Source organism: Crocodylus siamensis, chromosome 10 (assembly GCF_052110815.1).
Source record: "Crocodylus siamensis isolate JL-2025a chromosome 10, ASM5211081v1, whole genome shotgun sequence".
Classification (NCBI taxonomy): Eukaryota; Metazoa; Chordata; order Crocodylia; family Crocodylidae; genus Crocodylus; species Crocodylus siamensis.
This window is the reverse complement of record NC_143404.1, coordinates 26,189,573-26,211,404: the sequence shown is the minus strand read 5'-3', so window position 1 is coordinate 26,211,404 and position 21,832 is coordinate 26,189,573. Positions and strand designations below refer to the sequence as shown.

General features: G+C 46.8%; 1 long non-coding RNA gene and 1 pseudogene across 1 annotated transcript in view; both read right to left on the bottom strand.

The window, feature by feature from the left end:
- Positions 1–21,832, bottom strand: part of LOC149856360 (uncharacterized) — a 743,716-nt gene that overhangs the window by 19,506 nt on the left and 702,378 nt on the right. The window lies entirely within an intron of this gene.
- On the bottom strand, positions 17,168–17,348 carry LOC149856362 (U2 spliceosomal RNA; annotated as a pseudogene).

Sequence of the window (21,832 nt, the reverse complement as noted above, 5' to 3'; positions counted from 1 at the left end):
TAATTAAAGAGTTAATTGCTCGTATATCCTGATTTGGTTAGCTGATCTTTGTAGCATGAAGACTCTTTGCTTCTATGTATTTTATTGACCAGTATAATGACATCATCAGTAAGTCTTGGGATTTATTCATGCTTCAGCCTATCCTCATAACTTTAATAGCCTCCTACATGATAAAACTTTCAAGAGGAATGGAGTTCTTTAGTATGGTATGGAATACAGAGAGGTCTGTTCAGGAACCTGTTAAATGTCTCAGTTCAGCTGTCATTGAAGTATTACTTCAAAGTCTAGAGTCATGAAGATAAGTAAAAAGTAATTTTAAAGACTAGTTCTCAGCAAATGTATATATGGAAATAGCATAAAACATCTAAAAATTGCATATCAAATATAAGCAAGAGAACTGTTATTATTCAATTTTTCACCATTGTAGTCATAGTCAAGTAAGCATTGACAGCAAAACAGACAGACAAGGTTGACAGCATGTTCTATGGATTAAAGACCAAATTGGTTTAGTCATATGTCTTACAATACAAAAGATGGAAACTGTGATCTGAAGAAAGACCAGTTAACTAACTAGGACATCTGTGAGATTTTTCTGTGCAACATCTTTCATAATACCCCATGTAAGTTTTCTAACAATTTTATACAAGTGTTTAAATGAAATTTTCATGCAAAGGGCAAAATGGACAGTACTACTGCTTTTGATGAAGCTCCAATGTCATACTCAATGAATGGAAATAAAATAATAAATCACAGGCCATCTTTGTAATGAGTCACAGTGAGTATATAGTGATAGTTAGAGAATATATTTACATAGTTACTGTATATATTTAGAGTTAATTTCTACTTATTTATCTAGACCCATGGTTCACAAAAAGAACAGAATTTGGCCCTCAAGAGAGTATTTTATGGCAAATGAAGATGGCTTTAATAATCCCTTAATCCTGAGGGCAAAGGTCACAGGGAGACCTCTGGTCTCTGCTCCCAGGTGTGGTTTCTAAAATGAGTCAAAATAGGATATGAGGATTCTACAGTTTAGGCAGATTTAGGAGCTTCAGTTTAAAATCAATTCTCTATATTCTGCTTATGTTTCATAGCTAACTCGTTCATAGAACAGTGCATTCAGTGATAGAGTTTCATAATTTAGGGGCCTATCCAAACTGCAATTGCAAAGATGTTGCTGACATTGTGAAATCAGGTGATTTTCATGAAATCTGTGGGGAAAAAAAAATCTTGCTAAAACTAAAATGCTGGCTATTCTCAGTTGTATCTCTGGTCTTCTGGGTGATCATAAGCAAGTTACTTTACCTCTTCGTGTTTCATCTTCCCCACCAATAAAATAGATATAATGAACCTTATAACTGAAAAGCACTTTTTGATCCACTGCTAACACCTAGGTAGTTTAATAGTTTCTAGGGTCGGAAGGGACCTGAGCAGATCATCTAGTCCGACCCCCCGCCATGGCAGGAAAGAGTACTGGGGTCAAATACCCCAGCAAGGTGTTCATCTAACCTCCACTTAAACACCCCCAGGGTAGGAGCCAGCACCACTTCTCTTGGAAGCTGGTTCCAGACCCTAGCTGCCCTGACTGAAGTAGTGCCTCCTGATATCTAACCTAAACCTACCCTCTGCCAGCTTGCGACCGTTATTCCTGGTCACTCTGGGCGGTGCTCGGGGGAACAGTGACTCCCCCAGTGCCTGCTGATCCCCCCTGACTAGTTTATAACAGGCCACAAGATTCCCCCTCAGCCTTCTCTTGTGGAGGCTGAACAGGTTCAGGTCCCGTAGCCTCTCCTCATAGGGCCTGCCCTGTTGTCCCCTGATCATACGAGTGGCCCTCCTCTGGACCCTCTCCATGTTGTCCACATCCCTCTTGAAGTGTGGCGCCCAGAACTGGATGCAGTACTCCAACTGCGGCCTGACCAGTGCCGCATAGAGGGGGAGGATCACCTCCCTGGACCAGCTCGAGATGCATCTGTGGATGCATGACAAGGTGTGGTTGGCCTTCCTGACTGCCTCCCCACACTGCTGGCCCGTGTTCATCTTGGAGTCAATGATAAATCCAAGATTCTTTTCTGCCTCCGTGCTGACAAGAGGGGAGTTCCCTAACCTGTAGGTATGGTGCCGGTTGTTCCTCCCCAGGTGCATCACCTTGCACTTGTCTGTGTTGAAGCCCATTCTATTCTCGTCTGCCCACCCTTGTAACCTGTCTAGGTCTGACTGTAGCCTGTTGCATCCTTCCAGTGTTCCCACATCCCCCCACATCTTAGCGTCATCAGCAAATTTGAACAGGGTGTTTTTTACCCCCTCATCCAAATCCCTGATGAAGATGTTGAACAGTGCGGGCCCGAGGACCGAGCCCTACAGAACCCCACTCCCCACGTCCTTCCAGGCTGAGAAGGACCCATCCACTACCACCCTCTGGGTGTGGCCCTCCAGCCAGTTGGCGACCCATTTGACTGTGTGGGTGTCTACACCACAGCCCCCCAGTTTCTTAATGAGAATGGGGTGAGAGACAGTGTCAAAAGCCTTCCAGAAGTCCAGGAAGACTATATCCACTGCTACCCCTGCATCTAATGATCTGGTGATCTGATCGTAAAAGGCCACCAGGTTGGTCTGACAGGACCTGCCACTGATGAACCCGTGTTGGTTGCCCCTAAGCATGCAGTCCCCTGCTGGCCCCTCCTGGATGTGTGCCAGAATAATTTTCTTGAACAACTTGCCTAAGATCAAGGTAAGACTAACCAGCCTATAGTTTCCCAGGTCCTCCTTCCTGCCTTTTTTGAAGATGGGAACTACGTTGGCCATCTTCCATTCCTCCGGTACCTCACCAGAGCACCACAAGTGCTTGTAAAGCCATGCCAGGGGACTTGCAATGACCTCAGCCAGTTCCTTTAGAACTCTAGAGTGGAGATCATCCGGACCAGCTGACTTAAATACATCCAACCCCTCCAGAAGCTCCCTAACTAAATCATCTGTAACCCGTGGCCCAGGTGTGCCTCCCCCAGGGCCCAAGGGGGGCCCAGCAGGGAGGTGGCTGTTCTGGTCCCTACTTAGGAAGACAGGGGCAAAGAAATCATTAAACATGTTAGCTTTGCCATCTGGTGTGATGACCAAATTTCCCAATGCCTCCTGCAAGGGCCCCACATTACCTGGGACGTTCTTTTTACCTCCTATGTATTTAAAAAAGGACTTCTTATTGTCCTTAATCTGGGAAGCTAGTCCCAGTTCCATCTCTGCCTTGGCCTTCCTAACTACCCTCCTACATCCCCAAGCGACTACAGAATAGTCCACCCTGGTGATGATCCCTTCTTTCCATTGGTGTAAGCCTCCTTTTTAGCAAGGAGACATTCCCGGATGCTTTTGGTGAGCCATGGAGGCTTGTGTTCTCTCCTGCTCCCTTTGATCCTCATTGGGATTACCTTCCTTCGGGCTTGGAGGATCGTCTCCTTAAGGAGCGACCACTCTCCTTGGACACCTGGCTCCCCTCCCCCCCGGGACCTCAGCGCTTCATCAACTATCCTCCTTAGCTCGTTGAAGTTTGCCCTCCTAAAATCTAGGGCCGCTGCCTTACTGCATGCCTTTGTCACCTTGCGCTGGATGGTGAATTCCAGCAGGCGATGATCGCTGTCGCCCAGGTGGTCGAGCACCTGCAGCCCCCTCACCAGGTCATCACCTGTGGCTAGCACTAGGTCCAACAAGTCGTCTCCCCTGGTGGGGCTGTGCACCTCCTGGGTTAGATGGAGGTCCTGCACTCTGTCCAAGAACCTACGTGAGCGTTCAGACCTGGCTGACTGTTCTTCCCAGCAGATGTTCAGCAAGTTCAGGTCCCCCATGACTGCCACAGGTAGTATTATTGCTCCCAAATAGCAAGCTATTGGAAAGACTAACTGGGTTGACTTACTGGGCTTATGACACAGTAAGCAGAATGTGAAATATTGTTACATTTCAACATAGTCCAGAAGTTACTAACACTGCTCAACTCCAGAAAAAACCACCTAAATACATTTTAGGGACATATGAGAAGAGGCTGAAGGAACTAGGCATGTTCATCTTGTGTAGGACATGATAGCACTTAAGAGGGGACATGATAGCAGTCTTTAAATACTTGAAGAGCTGCCAGAAAGAAGAGGGAAACACAGTTCTCTCTCTTGTTGCAGAGGTGAGGACATGGACCAATGACTTGGAGTTGCCACAAAGTAAGTTTATATTGGATACATGGGAAAAAAAACTTCTTCACTGTTAGAATAGTGAAGCAGTAGAATAGACTGCCTAAGCAAGCTGTGGACTTTCCATCCCTGGAGATGTTCAGGAAGAGGTTGGCTAGCCACTGGTCAGGGATCTAAGTGTAGCTCTGTCTGTGTTGTACCATGGGTATTTCCCATGTTTCTGGGCTTTGCTGGCTGCCCCTAATTGCCCCTTTCTGCTACATGTGTCAAGATGTTTTAAGCCTTCTCAGAGGCATTGTGTGTTGGCTTCAGCCAAGGCTGGGGACTTTGACTGGGTGTGCCTGGTTCTAATGTCTTGCTGCTCTGCTCAGGATCAGACTGATTGTCATATTTGGGCTCAGGAAGAAATTTTACACCAATGTCAAATTGGTATGGAGTGTGTGTGGGGGGGGGGGATGGGGGCGGGGGTGTTGCCTTCTCTGTAGTGGCAGGTATGTTCCTCTACCCAGGATCTCTTGACAGGACTTAGTAAGTATATAACATTGACAACATTTCATAGAAGCAGGGTGTTGGCTGCTGTGGTTCTCCTGCTTTACCTGTGGAAGATTAGAGTGTCAAGTTTGTGTTGTGTCAGGGTTGGTGGAGGGTCTTATGTGGAGTTGAGATTATGGATTTTATAGGATGGTTTGGATAGGGATGATCCTGCCTCAGGAAGGGGTTGGACTAGATGAACTCTGAAGGTCCCTTTCCACTAAATCATCTCTATCATTCTATGATTCTATGATCTCTGCAGTTGTACTGACTACAAGCACTCAGTTCAGCTCTCCATTGTATACTTACTAAGTCTGTAAGCGTAGTAAAGCCTCTTGGTTATGCCTAATAGAACTGACACTATAAAAAGGTTGCTTATTCTCTACCATTTGGGCTCCCTCCCAAAGATTTTAGCTTTCCTAAACTTCTCTTACATCATGAGGGATCCAAACTCAGTATGTTTCTTAAAATAAGGCCTATGACTCATTTTATTTTAAACTTCATTGCTTTATCAGTCATGCGAGAACTTAAAAAAAACCCTGACTAGTAAACTTTCAAAATGGCTTGCAAGCTGTTTTTCAGAATGTTTATGAATCTTAATAGTTTCCTGAATCCAATACTCAAACTATAAAATAAATGCATAAGAAGAACACTTAAGGGAGAAAGTCAAAATGTTCTTGAATATTAGATGGTAGGCTGGGAGCAATGACTGTCACTTTTGAGAGTTACTTAAAATAACAGTGAAAAGGAACATGAATAAGAGTAAACTATAGAAATGTGTTTTTGTTGAACAGAAATACTTAAAAAATGCTCAAATAAAATCCTCAGTGGCCTGTAAAATATCTAGTTCAACCATTTAGTTGTAGCATGTTGCCATTTATAAAACTTCCACAACAACTGAAAATAACCTTTCAAAAGGTAACTTTTTTTTAGTAGTTCTCTTTCTTGGCTAGCTAAAACCACCTGCTATAATCTGAATAGGAAATAACTGTTCATAAGCAAAAAGCTTATTTTGAGATAAAACATTTTTAAATTACTATACTGTAATTTTTGTATACAACATCAGGGAATGGCTGATTCAAGTTCTCACAACATTACTAACTTACTAATAAACATGTGCATGAAGCGGAACAGAGCATACAAGTTATAATTCTTTGGCTGTACCTAGTAACATAAACAGTTGTGATACCATCAGTTGAAGAATTGAGGAATTAAACCATCCAAAAGGCTGATGTAGAAGGATTGGACATGCTAAAAGAGATGGTGAAAAGAGGCTGCTAAGAACTGGAACAACATTCAGAAGAAAGGCAAGGGGACCACAATGGCATGTGAATGAAAATAAACACAACCATGAGAAAATGCTTCATCAACATAAGAGCAGGAACAAAGCCGTGAATCTCAAGGGAAGCAAAAAAAAAAATGCTTTTGAAGAAAAAATAGCATTCAAGGTAGGACTTCAAAGACTAGAAGTGATCTAATGGACTGAAATGAATAATCGAAAAAAAAAAAAAAGATACAAAAGGAAAGAGACCAAAGAAAATTCATACTAAGCACCAGATCAACTTAATCCCTGACCCCAGCTTATACTCTATTAACTCTGTGGTGCCAAACACTGTGCCAAAGTGGCATGTGGGGCTCACCCTAGTGATCAAAAGGGGGCAGAATTTTAACTCAACGGAAGAGCTAACTGTCCTCATTCAGCTCTTAACCCAGCTCACCTTACTGTATATTACTAATGCACACATGCAGCTCATCTCCTGGCTGGAAGGCACAGCTGCTAAACTGTCCAGCTCTTTACTGCCACTCCTTGCTCACATGATTGCATGATTGCCTTTACAAATAAGGAGCCTGGAGCCTATTGGATACTGCCCTTCTAATCACAGAAAGTAAGAGAAATGTCATAGAAAAAAAAACAACCCACAAAATAGGCAATTAAATATCGTGTTGATTCCAGGATTCAGAATGAGGACGTTAAAAGAAATGACATTTAGTTCTACATGGACTCCCAAGGAAATGTAATTTAACTATTTTTGGACATAAAAAAGGAAAAAAAAAATGCAAAATACATTATAAACACACTTCCTGACCCCAACCATTGAAACCAATACAATTTTTTTGCCACAAGCTGCTATAGATCTGCAGCTGGCTCTTAGTGAAAGCATTGAAATATGTGCTATTTTTTTTTCTTAGCACTGGAAGTGGCCCCACACACTGAGACAGCATGCACATACACCAAGAGAGTTCAAAATGTTTTTCTATCCAGAAAGGATAGGGAAGATGGTTTGTCCATGACACAGAACATAACAAAGGGACTAAACACCATTACAGTCCTGCCCATAGCCCTGGCCACAAATGGCTAACTGTACTATGAAGTTAAAGGATAGTAAAGATTTAGGACACTGAATGGCAGTCACTAAGAACTGTTATGAGAAGAACACAAAAATGGGAAAAAAAAGAAAATCTAACAAAATTCAGGACAGCACAAAGAATGACTCCATTTCTTTGGAGCCCAAATCCCATTGATTCTCAGTGATGAGTAAATTGAAATTAACTTGCAGTATGAGTTGGGCTCCTAGACCGATGTTTTTGAGAATTTTCCCCAAAGAGTGTGTGCAGTGTCTTGACTGGTTAGGAAAGTTGGCACTATTAAAGCTTTTCAGTTACTTTTTTAAAAGGTGGCAGAGACTGAGCAATGCCATGTGGTGCTCCTTTTGGTGATTTGAATGATGTGAGCTGATTATAGCTAGATCTGTTTCTCTGTGCACTGAGTTAAGATTGTGATATCCTCAGGGCAGGGGCCTTGCCTTTTAACTGCATATGAAATTACACCTGTGGCTTCATATAAGCTACCATGACAGCTGACCACATGAAGACTTGCAATATTTAACATCTCAGTTTCTCAGAGGGAAGCCTGACAGCAGAAACAATCCTTTTACAGCTAGGAGCAGTTCCTTCAGAACAGTAATGAGGCACATAGGGAAGGTGAGGTGAGGAAGCTTGCTTTGTTTGAACCCAGACTATATCTTTTCTGTGGATAAACAGTAAGGCTAATTCATCAAAACTATGAAAGGGTGACAATAATTATCACTACATTCATCTAAATTAAACTGCATTGCAGTAAATAAGGAATGGAAATAACAATAGTAAATAGGATGGGACAGCTAGTGTGAAATTTAAACTTGAAAACAGGAATCCCAGAATGCCAATCCTTGCTCAGCCACTTGTGCAGAATATGAGAGACAAAGAAATTAAATGACTTATCTGAAGTGCATAGTGAACATGTAACATGAGGATAAATACAAAGTGTATGCGGATTTAATATAAGCACCCATATTCATGCTTCTTGTTAATTATCCTCATCACTGTATCTAGGGACTGTACTGAAGATATATATACACATTTCTACAGTTGGGGATTGTCACAGCGTGGGGTCTAGGAGTGGCCGTGATCCCTCTAGCGCCACTACCATGTCAATTAGGCAATCCAGCACCCTCTATCCTCGCCTGCCATGTTTTTCCTGTTAAATGGTTCAGTTAGGGAGGCTGCCTTTATCTCCTAGTACACAGCATTTGCTGGACTATCCCCTGTTCCGTATGGGGTGACTCAATACACCCCAGCCTTAAGGGCTATGCATGCTTCCTACCTCCCCTTTAGCATGCCCCAAGCCTCACAGCTCTTCCTGGACATTGTCAGGCCCTCAACCTTCGGCGCCCTCGTCTGGTGCCCCTGGGCTCATCACACGACCTGCGCCCCTCTAGTCCTTAGTCCTATCGTGCTTACTGGTGGTGCTTTGCCCACTGGGTTCGGCGGCCTAAGCCTTGCCTGGCCCCTCTGGGCTCTTGTCCGTAGTAAGTATCTAATTAGGCTCAGGCGGTCAGAGCCTTACCTGGCCTTTCTGGGTTCCTGTCAAGAATAGGTATCCAATTAGGCTCAGGTGACCTAAGCCTTACCTGGCCTCTCTGGCCCTTGTCGATAACAGGTGTCCGGTCAGGCTCAGGCAGCCGGAGCCTTACCTGGCCCCTTTGGTTCCCGGTACAGAGGAGACCCTCCGGGACACCTTCTAGGCCGCACCCCTCTTGGGGTATCTGCCAATAACCCATGCCCCTCTTGGGGCTGCTTCTCTAAACGTGCCCGCTCCGGGGCTCCTCACGAGTATCCACCCACTCCTGTGGCTTTTCTCTGCCTTTGCCAGTCCTTCTATAGTTACTAGCTCTGCGCCACCCGGCGCCACACAACCGTGCTGTCCCTGGCACCACTCATTTGCCCACACAGGGCACTGGGAACCCCAAGCAACTGGGGAACTCCTGTGAGGGCTCCTCACACCCCTACAACCTCACCCGGTCCTCTGGTATAACCATGACTAAACAAAACTATAAGCCAGCTGACTGTAACACAACATAAGCCTCCAAGCTACAGTACAAACTCTGCACCATGCTGGCTCTTCATCATACCTCCTTTAGGGTTCTCTCTACCCCATATCATCCTGCAGCCGGTCAGGCTGCAACTATCAACTCTGTCTGCTCAGCTCTCCCACAGAGCTCCTGCAGCTGCCAGAAGGGAACTGCTTTCTAGGCGCTGGCCTGGGCTGTTTATAAAAGCCCGGCCCTGCCCCCTTCTGGTTATGTGACCCGCACGGTTACCACAGCAACTGGCACCTGAGCTGCCCTGCAGATTGGCAGCTATCCTTCTCCACTGCTTAGGAACAGTGCACCTAAGTGCCCTGTGACAGGGATCTAAGATCTAACACTGATTCAGGCATCATTTTTCTAGACTGCTGAGTCAGATTCATAGATGCTAGGGTCAGAAGAGACCTCAACAGATCATCGAGTCCGACCACTGCCCTGGGGTCAGAGTGCTGGGGTCAAATGACCCCAGCCAGATGCCTTTCCAGCCTTCTCTTAAAGACCCCCAGGACAGGGGACAGCATCACCTCCCTTGGAAACCCATTCCAAGATTTGGCCACCCTTACTGTGAAGAAGTTTTTCCTGATGTCTAGCCTAAACCTGCTCTCTGTCAGTTTGTGAACATTGCTCCTGGTTACCCCAACCTGATTGCCCTGGTGAACAGAGCATCTCCAATCCCTTGCTGCATCCTCCTAATGAATTTGTAGGCAGCCACAAGATCACTTCTCAGCCTTCTTTTGCAGAGGCTGAAGAGGTCCAGGTCCCTCAGTCTCTCCTCATAAGGCTGTCCTGTAAGCCGCTAACCATATGAGTGGCTCTTCTCTGGACCCTCTCGAGTCTATCAATATCCTTCTTGAAGTACGGCAACCATAATTGGACACAGTACTCCAACTGTGGTCTGACCAATGCCACCTCCTTGGTTCTAGTGGTCATGCATCTGCTGATACATGATAAAGTGCAGTTAGTTTTGCTGATGATTTTGTCACACTGATGATTCATGTTCATCTTGGAGTCCACTAGGACTCCAAGATCCCTTTCTGCTTCTGTACTGCTGAGAGCGTCATTCTCCAGCCAATAGCTGTGCTGGTTATTTTTACGCCCTAGGTGCAGCACTCTGCATTTGTCCTTGTTGTACTGCATCCTATTGTGTTCTGCTCACTTATTCAACCTTATTCTCAGAATCCAGAAGCAGCGGGGAGAGGAGGGATCCAGGCACACGTGTGTCCCACATGCACATGTGCCCCCTTACCAGACCCAAGGCAGAGGCGGACACAGCAGCAGCAAAGGCAGCAGCGGGGGCAGCAGCAGCTGATCCCCCTAAGGTAAGTGGGCAGAGAGACCGGATGCAACGGAGCTGGATCCAGAGGGGAGCCCCCCTGGATCCCTCTTAGCTGAGCCGGTAGGGAGCCACGCCACGCGAACAGACCACGTGAACAGAGTGCGCAAACAGGCATGTTCTGTAAGAGCGTTTGCATCAGCGTTCGCACTGGCGAACAAGCAGGAAGGACCAGGAGGGAAACTTCTACTAGGGCAGGGCGAAGGCACTGCACTAACCTAAAAACAAGCAGCAACTCCTATAATGGTGTTGATGCAGAGTGCTGCCAGGGCCCTTGCCCAGGGGGGAGCAGCCTACCCGGGGGGAGCAGCCTACCCGGGGCTTGTCTGATGCCTTCACCCAGACAGAGCCCATGGGGGAGCTGGCGTCCTCCCATCCCCTGGCCTGCAGGAGTTGCCCAGCAAGGACCGGGGATGGGCAGGGATTGGGGACCCCCACACCTGTCCTGTAGGTGCCCACCTTAGGGCCCTGGAGGCACAGGTGAGGGAGCTCCAGGAGGAGGTTAGCAGGCTGAGGGGAATCAGGAAGGTGGAGGAAGAAATTGATGGCTATTTACTTTCCCTGCAGGGCCACACACCCAAGGAAGAAGCACCTCAGGAAGTGCCCTCCACTGCAGAGTGGCAAACGGTCAACTCCAGAACCAGGGCTGCTCGTAACACAGCAGTACCACATCCTCCAGTCTGGCTGGGGAACAGGTACGAGGCCCTGGCAACACTGGAGGAGGAGGGAGAGGAGGCAACTGGAGAGGAGGCAACTCCACACTCTCCACTCTCTGAACAGGCCGAAGGAGCTAAGCAGTCCTGGAGGAGAAAGTGTTGAGTGATCGTCATAAGCAACTCTATCCTGAGAGGTACAGAGGGCCCCATCTGTAACCAGGAACCCTCAACACGCGAGGTCTACTGCCTACCCAGAGCAAAGATTCATGACGTGACAGGGATGATCCAGGCCATGATCCAGCCCACCAATTACTACCCCATGGTCCTAATCCATGTGGGTATTAATGATGCAGCCAGGAGAAGCCCTGATGGCGGACTACCACGCTCTGGGGGGCGTGCTGAAGGAGATAGGTGCACAGGTGGTATTCTCTTCTGTTACCAGTGAGTGGACGTGGTAGATGGCATGAGATGTTCATCACAGAGACCAGTTGGTGGCTTCAGGAACGGTGTCTTGAGGTGGGCTTTGGCTTCCTTGACAATGACCTGCATATCACAACAAGAGACATGCTCGCATGGGATGGGCTCCACCTTTCCCCTAAAGGTAAGCGTGTGTTCTCTTCTAGGTTGGTGGATCTCCTCTGGCGAGCTTTAAACTAGGCTCACTGGGGGAGGAGGAAGCCTTGGACCACTAAACAAAGCAGCACTCACAAGTACAGCCCAGCCTAGACCAACAAGTGGAACATATACACAGGTAAGCAATAGACATATACACAGGGCAACGCTGTGATTAGGGGGCCAGTGTACACAGGAGGCCTCAAATGCCTCTACACAAATGCTCGTAGTATGGGTAACAAGCAGGAGGAACTTACCCTCCTGCTAGCTGACACCAACCCAGACATAGTGGGGCTCACTGAAACATGGTGGGACCTAACACATGACTGGGCGGTGAACATCAAGGGCTATAGGCTGTACAGGAGGGACAGGACAGGGAGGAAAAGTGGGGGTGTGACGCTTTACATGAAGGAGGAATACTAATCCTCATCAGGTAGCAGAGTCAGAGGAGGGGCACATGGAAGTGCTCTGGGTTAGAATACAAGGCAGTCGAGGGGAAAGAAACTTAACGGTGGGGGTCTACTACAGACCACCCAACCAAAGGGAAGAGCTAAACCAGGAATTCTTAAGTCAGCTCACAGAGGTAGTTAGGTCAAAGGACGCGGTCATCATGGGTGACCTGAACTTTCCAGACATCTGCTGGGAAGAGCAGTCAGCCAGGTCTGACCGTTCATGTAGGTTCCTAGCCAGAATGCAGGACCTCCATCTAACCCAGGAGATGCACAGCCCCACCAGGGGAGACGCCTTGTTGGACTTGGTGCTGGCCACGGGTGATGACCTGGTGAGGGGGCTGCAAGTGCTCGACCACTTGGACAACAGTGACCATGGCCTGCTGGAATTCACCATCCAGCACAAGGTGGAAAAGGCCTGCAGCAAGGCAGCACCCTCTTCAAATTTACTGATGACACTAAGATGTGGGGGGATGTGGGTATGTTAGAAGGAAGGAATAGGCTACAATCAGACCTAAACAGGTTACAAGGGTGGGCGGATGAGAATAGGATGGGATTCAACACTGACAAATGCAAGATGATCCACCTGGGGAGGAAGAACCAGCACCGGGGAACTCCTTTCTTGTCAGTGCAGAGGCAGAAAAGGATCATGTGGAGTCATCATTGATGCCAAGATGAACATGGACCAGCAGTGCGCGGATGCAGTCAGGAAGGCCAACTGCACCTTGCCATGCATCCACAGATCTCAAGCAGGTCCAGGGAGGTGATACTCCCCCTCTATGCAGCATTGGTCAGGCCTCAGTTGGAGTACTGTGTCCAGTTCTGGGTGCCGCACTGCAAGAGGGATGTGGACAACATGGAGAGGGTCCAGAGGAGGGCCACTCACATGATCAGGGGGCAGCAGGGCAGGCCCTATGAGGAGAGGCTAAGGGACTTGAACCTGTTCAGCCTCCAAAAGAGAAGGCTGAGGGGGGATCTAGTGGCTTGTTACAAACTAGTCAGGGGGGACCAGCAGGCATTGGGGGAGTCCCTGTTTCCCGGAGCACTACCAGGAGTGACTAGAAATAACGGTCACAAGCTGGCAGAGGCTAAATTCAGATTAGACATCAGGAGGCGCTACTTCACTGTCAGGGCAACTAGGATCTGCAACCAACTTCCAAGCGAAGTGGTGCTGGCTCCTACCCTGGGGGTCTTTAAGGCAAGGCTTGACAATCACCTTGCTGGGGTTGTTTGACCCCAGTACTCTTTCCTGCCATGACAGGGGGTTGGATTTGATGATCTGCTCAGGTCCCTTCTGACCCTACTATGAAACTACGAAACCTGTCCAGGTCTGCCTGCAATCATTCCCTACCCTCTAGAGTGTTCACTTCCCCCCCACAATTTAATATCATCCACAAACTTGGACAAAGTACACTTCACGCCTATATCCAAGTCACTGATGAAGACATTGAAGAGTACAGGTCCAAGGACCGAGCCCTGTGGGAGTCCTCTACCTACATACTTCCAGGCCCATACCAACCCATCTACTTCCACTCTCTGAGTGGGGCCCCCAAGCCAATTTGCCATCCACTGGATCATGTAAGCATCTAAGTCAAAGCCTCTTAATTTATTTATGAGAATGGGATGAGATATGGTATTGAAGACTTTCCTAAAATCTACGAAAATGACATCCACCTCTACTCCTGCATCAAAGCATTTTGTGACCTGGTCATAAAATGAAACCAGATTAATCAGGCATGATCTGCCTGCTACGCATCCATGCTAGTTGCCCTGCATCATTATTTTTCCCTCTGGACATGCACAAATATGATCCTTAATAATCTTTTCAAAGAGTTTTCCAAGGATGGAGGAGAGACTGACTGGCCTATAATTACTTGGATCCTTCTTCCTCCCCTTCTTGAAAATAGGGACCACACTGACCCTTTTCCAGTCCTCCGGGACCTGCCATGAGTGCCATGAGCACTCGAACTGGCATGCCAGTGGTTCTGCTATGACACCGGACAGTTCCTTCAGTTCCCTCAGATGGAGCTCATCTGGGCCTGCTGACTTAAACACATCGAATCCATCCAAGTCACTCTGCACCAAGTCAACATCGACAGTTGGTAGGTTGGTGTCCCTCTGATGCCCAACTAAGACCCCTTTAGGATACTTACCTTGACCCTTGTTCAAGAACACTGAGGCAAGAACTCTTCAAAGAGCTCAGCCTTGCCCCCACTATCTATCTCTAATTGCTCCTGCTTATTCAGTAGAGGTCCTATGCTGCCCTGTGCCTTCATTTACTCCCTGCATATTTTAAAAAAATGTTCTGTTGTCTTTAATACGTGTTCTTAGTTTTAGCTCTGTAGTTGCTTTGGCCTTTCTAACTGCCTCTGTGCAAGTGTGGGATAAGTAGGTATACTCTTCCTTGGTACCGTCTCCCTATTTCTACCACCTATATGCCTTTTTTTTTTGCCCTTAGACTCCCCTGGACTTCTCTGTTAAGCCTAGGAAGTTTTTTGGCCCCTTTCCCCACTTTCCCTCGCACTGGGATTGTCTTCTTCTGTGCCCAAATAATCACTTCCTTCAGGAATCACCACCCTTCCTGGATGCCCATCTCTCCAATACTCCTATCCTTTAGTGCCTCATTGCCTAAACTCCTGAGCACAGCTAATGATGTTAGCCTTCCTAAGGTCAAGCTCTTCCACCCTACTAGTTATCTTACCCACCCTACGTCATATGGTGAATTCTATTGAATGTTGGTCATTCTCCCCAAGGTGACCACAGTTCTGCAGCTCCCCTACTGAGTCATCCTGTTGTCAACACCAAGTCTAGTAGGGTATTCCCCCTAGTGGGACTGTATACCTCCTGCATTAGGTGAAGTTCCTATATGCAGGTTTAGAACTTATGTGGACAGTTGGATTTGGCTGACTGTTCCTCCCAGCAGAAGTCAGGGTACTTTGGGTCCCCCATGACAACCACATCCCTATACTGTATGGCCTCTGAGAGTTGCCTCAAGAACTCCAAGTCTAGTTCTTCCTCTTGATGTGGTGGTCTGTAGCAGACCTTCACTACCAAGTCCCTTTCCCCTTAACCTTCATGTATTCTAAACGACAATGCCTCAACTTTCTCCTCTTCCAATCCCATTTTATTTGGGGTACATGTATAATGCTCCTTAACATAGAGAGCAACACCCCCCCACCCTTTCCTCCCTACTCTGTCCCATCCGTACAACCTGTAGCCTTCAATGTGTACTGCCCAGTCATGGGTAGGGTCCCACCAGTTTTTTGTTATCCCCACTAAATCAAAGTTATTGTCCACAAGCGTAAGTGCAAGTTCTTCCTGCTTGTCCCTCATGCTCCTAACATTAGTATAGAGGCACTTGAAACCTCTGAATGATGCCTTTGGTGCCCCCCCACTCTGATGTCCAAAAGGCCCCTTAGTACTTACCTGGGATGTTCTGTTGTGTGTCTTATGGATGTAGGTCCTAGATTCCCTCCATCTCCTGCCTCCCTACCCCATCAAATTTAGTTTAAAGCCTGATGTAGAAGGTCAGCCAGTAGAAGGAGGAAAAGTCCAGTTTTTTGCATTGTCTGACCCTTTATGGCAGATTTTTTTGTACATCCATGACTCCTCCCAAACTGCAGGTCCTCAGCCACTTAAATGATCAATATGATGTAGCAGGAGGGAATATATAGGAACAAAAGTGACATTGCTATAGAGGGAGGTCTCTTAAGAGTTGATGTCACTGCAATGTAAATTGTAAAACTTTCCTGGATCTCAGTCAAAGTTAGTATGGGTGTGTTCACAAGTAACAATTGAGCCATTCCAGGAATGTCTCAAATTAGGAACTGGCTTACAACTGTCATGACTCTGCATGCACACTGCCCTAGGGTGCTAAGTAGAGTGGTCATCTCTTAGGCACTGCGTAGTTGTTCAGCTACCACCGGGGTGGGAGCGAGCACCCAGGCCAGCATTCCTCCCCGTGGTGAGTGCCTGAAGTTTTCCCAGGATTTCCCAAGAAGGGAAGAAAGAATCACATTAGCCAGGGTAAGAAAGGGAAAGGGTTGCTTGGACCCCCATTTATGTGTTCCTAGGGGAGTGGGTATTCCAGGGGGTGGGTCAACATCTCTGCCTCAGGCCAGAGCTTTAAAAAGACTTTTCTTAGAAAGATGCTTAATTAATTTAAACTCACCCTTCCCATACATATACTGTAAGGTTTGTGGATATGTGAGTGGGTGTGCCTTTAATGGTAAACACCCATCAATTGCTGGGAGCTGGAGAACTGAGCCACTACACAAAGGACACTAAATACAACAGGATGGCTTTCAATTCCAGCCCCTATCAATGTGAATTGGCCCATTAATCGGTAATTGTTCCTTGGCTAGAAGCAGTTCCCCCCCACTCACCTAAGCAGTGAGCAGGACCAGAGTAGCTAGTTGCTGTGCAGGGGTTGGGGCTAGAGTAGGGGAACTGGGTGAGAGGAGTAGTACAGTACGAGACATCTGGAGGACCAACCAGATACTGGTTATGCAAAGCTTGGGTCTGCCAGGGGCGATCCAGGATTCAGCAAAGAGGGGTATGGGAGCAGCAATCTGCAGCGGCTTTACCCCCAGCATCAAACCTGCATGGGTGTGGGAGCAAGAATTTTTGTAAGTCCCTATAGTAAGTAAGAATCCTTGCATTCACCTCCTCTTCTGCCTGCTACCATTCTGCTAGTGCTCCTTTCCCACTGTTCCCTGGGTGGGGAAGCTTCAGAACTGCTACTGCCTGCTCCAGCCAGGTAGACTCATCTGGGATAGCAGTGGCAGCAGTGATGGGCAGGGGGTAGAATGCTTTGGGAGCAGACATGGGGAGGGGGACCCCTGTCCAAGGCAGGGGACTCCCTTTCTCATAGCTGTTGTGCTTGTCTCAGGTGAGCCTGGCCCCTGTGTAGCCCAGCTGCAGATGGCAAGAGCAGCTCTGAAGATTTTTCCCCTCCCAGGACAGGGGGCAAAGCAGCAGCTGGGCAGGTAGCTGAGAGGATTTTTTTTTTTTTTTTTTTTGCATCGGTCCTGGAAGCACTGTAATACCAGGTCAATGCATGGAGTGGACGGAGCACGCTCCAGTTCCACCAACCAATACCAAAAAGAATCTGCTCAATGTAAACCTCCTGTGGAGGTAAGTACATGGTGCTTCCATCATACTAGTCTGAAGCTAGGTAGCTGAGAGGAAGGGATGTGCCTCTGAACATGGAGGGGAGGGGAATGGGCATTCTCACTTGCTCTGAGGTTTTAAAAAAGTCGTCAGAGGCTCCCTTGGGGCAGACCAATCTAAAATGGGGAGGGGCAGCTGCACCACTGTACACACTCTTGATCCATTCCTGAGGCATGTACACACATGCAGGCACGTGTGCTTGCAACAGCTCAAATACTAGCAGCATACATTTGTGCCAGAGACTTGTGCCTTAGCGCGCATGCTTAAACATGCACTTTGATATGGGACTAATTGTGCTGCTTAGAGAAAATTGACTTTGCCCAGCACCTCCCAGATCTTCAGTCAGCATCTTTGTTGGCCCCAGCAGTATAAAAAGCTGTCCCCACAGCTACTTTGTAGAGCTGAGCAGCATTGATATAGTAGTGCTCTGCCCCTGCCCATGCCCATGCCCTTGCCCCTCACTGCCAACCCACAGTCCCCACAGCCCTGCCAGTGCTTCTCACTCCTGATGCACAACCTCTGCCTGCCTACCACTTGCTCTCTTGGAGCTTCAGCTCCCTCCCTGAACCAGAACAGAGGTCTAGCTGTGGGTGTCCCACCTGCTGCTTTGTGGCTCTGAGCAGTGCTAGGCCTCGTTGTTCTATTCTCTATGCCCTTCCTGGAAAGCACTCAAATAGGGCTCAGGGATTGGGCTGGGCAAGCCCCTTCCCTTCCAGACTGGCCTCCTCCTTCACAGGCTACTGTGGGGTAAGGGGGATGGGGCTCCAAGCCTGGCTTCTACCTAGAGCTCTCCACCCCGCACATCTCTCTGTCTTTCACACACACACCCCCTTTCTGCCATCCCCAGCCCATTACATACACACAAAAACCCCTGACTGCCACCTCTATTATTCCTCCTTGGACCATCACCCCCCCACAAGTGGTTACTGGGACCATGAGTGTATATGGCAGAACCAGTATGGAGCTGAAGTATGGCAGATGTGGCTTTCACCAGCAGGTCCTTTCCTGTCTGGCAGCTAGGCACACAGCGTGTTGGGTTTGTGAGGGATGTATGGGTATGGGTTTTGTGGCGGGGGTGGAGTCTTCCCTGGCACCAGTCCCCCCGCAAAGTGCACAGCCCCTGCGAGTGGGAGCAGTAGCAGCAGGAGTCAGCGGGCCTTCAGGGTGCTCATGGCCCAAGGCAGGCAGAGCCTCTTGGCATCACACAGCTCCAGCTGAGTCCTGAGGGCTGCACGTTGCAGCATGGAGCTGGCCAAACCCACCCTGCAGCAGGGAGCTGCATGTGGTGTCACAGAAGCCACCCAGCCTGATGATGTATTACTGTCTGTGGCTTCTGGTCTGTGCACCATCAGGCCAGGTGGGCTCTGTGCTGCCACATGCAACTCCCCATTAGAGTGCTGGGACCCCATGTGGAGGCACAGAGCCGGCCCAGCCCAGCTCAATGTTGCATGACTCCTGCCTGCAGTGGCAGGAGCCCCATATGCTGGCATGGAGCCAGCCTGGTTTGGTTTAAAAGCTCATGCCAGCAGGCTGAGCCAGCTCCATGTCATCACATGCCGCCCCCAGGTCTCACGTGGAGCTGCGCACTGCCAGGGGCTCTGCCTGCTGTGGGCCTGTCACCTTCTGCTGCTGCTGCTGACAACATATGGGCGGTATATGGTAGGGGGCCCCACCCACAAACCCTACCTTCCTACAAACTCCCCAAAACACATAACCCCGCACCCCACTACAAGCCCCCCCCCACACATGCACACTCCCACACCCACCCGGCCCTGACAAACCCCAAACACATTCAACTCCTGAGACTCAGTCAAAGCCATGTACTGCTAGAGGTCTCTTCTACAGTGAACCATGAGCATCCCAAGGGCCTGCTGCCTTCTGCTGCTGCTGCTATGAGCTTCTGTTCAAATGGTGAACCTGGGAGCAATTAACTGTGGAGCAATAAGCTTCACAGATTATTCAGGTGCTGTAGTTAGACATCTAGATGTACTCTCACTCTACCAACTCATGGAGAACCAGTTCAAAGTAATATCTGAGTATCCACATATACTTCTGAAACAATCCAGAAGGTTTAAACGGTCTTGTACATCTGGATATATGTGTTTTAATCCACATTTTAAACAGTCTTAGGTGTGTCTGTCCATACCCTTACTAAGTTTTATATAGTCTATGAAATAAAATTAATACTCTTGCTTTAACCATTATGCATCTTTGAATATGTAATTATGATATCCCAAAGGATTAAAATCTCCTTAGAAATAAGCATAGCTAAATTCTGTTACCACTTTTGCTTGTCCTTTTATATATATTTTGTTTGGTTTTGTTTTAACCTCCAAATATCAACTGCTGATGACCCTTGGAAAATTAGGTGATCATCTCTTTTCTATCTAAGTGCATTAAAACAGAAAAAAAATTAAGCTAAATATTACGTTTCCATGTAAGCAATTACTGTGAAGGCTGCAGGGTTGTTATACGATTAGAAAGGGTTCCAAAAGAAAATTTCTCTTGAAATATGGCCCGCCAAAAAAGATGGAACCCCCCTGCTTTATGAGTATTTCCTTATGGTGCACACTAAACAATGATCACTATAGTACATTGAGAGACAAATTAATGAATCAAACATTACAGATTTCATCATGTTGACTCATTTGTGTTTAAGCTAGTTCCCAGCTCTGTCACGCATTTGCTTTTAAATGAGCCCCTGTGGATAGTACTGTAATGTTTGATTCATTAATTTGTTTCTCAATGTACAGCAGTGATTACTGTTCAGTACACAGTGAAACACTTTAAAAATATTTGTTGTTAATGAAATATTTTGTAGTTAAAGAAACAAACAAGAAAAAGAAAGAAAGAAGGAAAAAAAGAAAACAAGTAAGAAAAAACTGTGAAGCATAGGAAGTTGGCCTGTTCACAGACATCACTCCTGCCAAATGTTCCAGTTGCTGCTGCAACCTACCATTATCTCTGTGGTATTATCTGGATTAAGCCTCAAGACAGGTTGCCTTCTACAGTTTCTCAGAGTGACCAAGTCAGATGACTGGGATGTTATATTGGTGCCCAGTTCAGTTCAGAGGAAGAAGATACAAAGGAGTCTTTAAGCCTGTACACTGTTATTGTTAGGGCACATGCATGCTCCATGGCATATTGCTGCTGCAGGAGTTAGCAAGCCATTCGAACTGGTTCCCCATTATGTTAAGAGTACACACTTCTAGTAGGACTTTCTCTGTCAGTGCTACAGGTCCAGTATAAACTGAATTTGGTGATCTTCCCAGTACAGTCCCACCACCACTTTTTTGGCAGAGATTTTGAAAAGAGTGAGAGCATATCTTGGAACAATGGGATACTGAACCTTCCTGTAACTGGTTGCAGGTTTGGTCATATATTCAGTCTTGTTTTTCAAATCGTTATATGTAGTTTTGTTATCACATGTCATATTAAATAAATGCCATTTTATTTAAATATAATTTATTTATATTTATTGTTATATGTTTGTATATTTATATATTATTTTATTATATATTCTATTGATATATTTATTTATTTTAAACAGCAGTTCTACAGGTAAATGTAAATATTAACCACGCCAGCTGTCAGCAATGTTCAGGTACCATTCTTGAAGCTAGGGACTGCACAAATACAAGGGCAGCCTAGCAATATTTCCTTTCCCCATCTCACCTCTTACATTTATGGTATAGAACTCATGAATGCAGCCTATCTGAAGATTTCCAAACAAGAGGGAAATTTTTTGATTAACTTGATATGCTGGAAATTATAATGTACCAGCCACCTGTTATGGTGGAAATGGGGAGCTGATTATTATCAGCATACTAAATGCCCAGCACTACATAGATTCATAGATTGTTAGGGGCTGGAAGGGACCTCGCAAGATCATTGGGTCCTGCCCCTCCCTGCACCAGGCAGGAAAGATAACTGGGGTCAGGTGACCCCATTCCTATTTTCTAACTGACTTTCTATGTAGCCTTGTACACATCTGGAACAGAAGTATTGGGGAAAAATCTATTTCAGTGGTGTCAAAATCGAAACAGCTGTTGGGGAAGAAAGGCATCTGATCCAAACTTTCATTCTAGACTTCCTAATTACAAATTAACAAGTGTCAACTATGTTTACTCTGAGCAATGAATGAACCTGTTCCTTTAAAACATTATGATCATTCAGGCCCTTATATCAAGTCCAAAACTCAGATGAACCCTATAAAGTTTGAGGACTATGAAATTACCAGATTTGACTTGCCAACAATAGGAGCTTTCCACTATAAAGTGATCATTTTATAAGAGGAGGACCCCTAATAGATGTCATAAGGAGAGCAAGTATATGCAGTGGTGAGGGGTTTTAACATATGGATGATCATGTTTTGAGTGCCTTCAGCTCATTGCAAGGGTAGATCTAACAAAGACTTGATGCAGAGGTGAACAACTGTTGTTAAGTGCTCACAGCAGACAAGGCACAAAGCCGGGAATGGAAAATAGGTGTCTTGAGTCACAGTCCA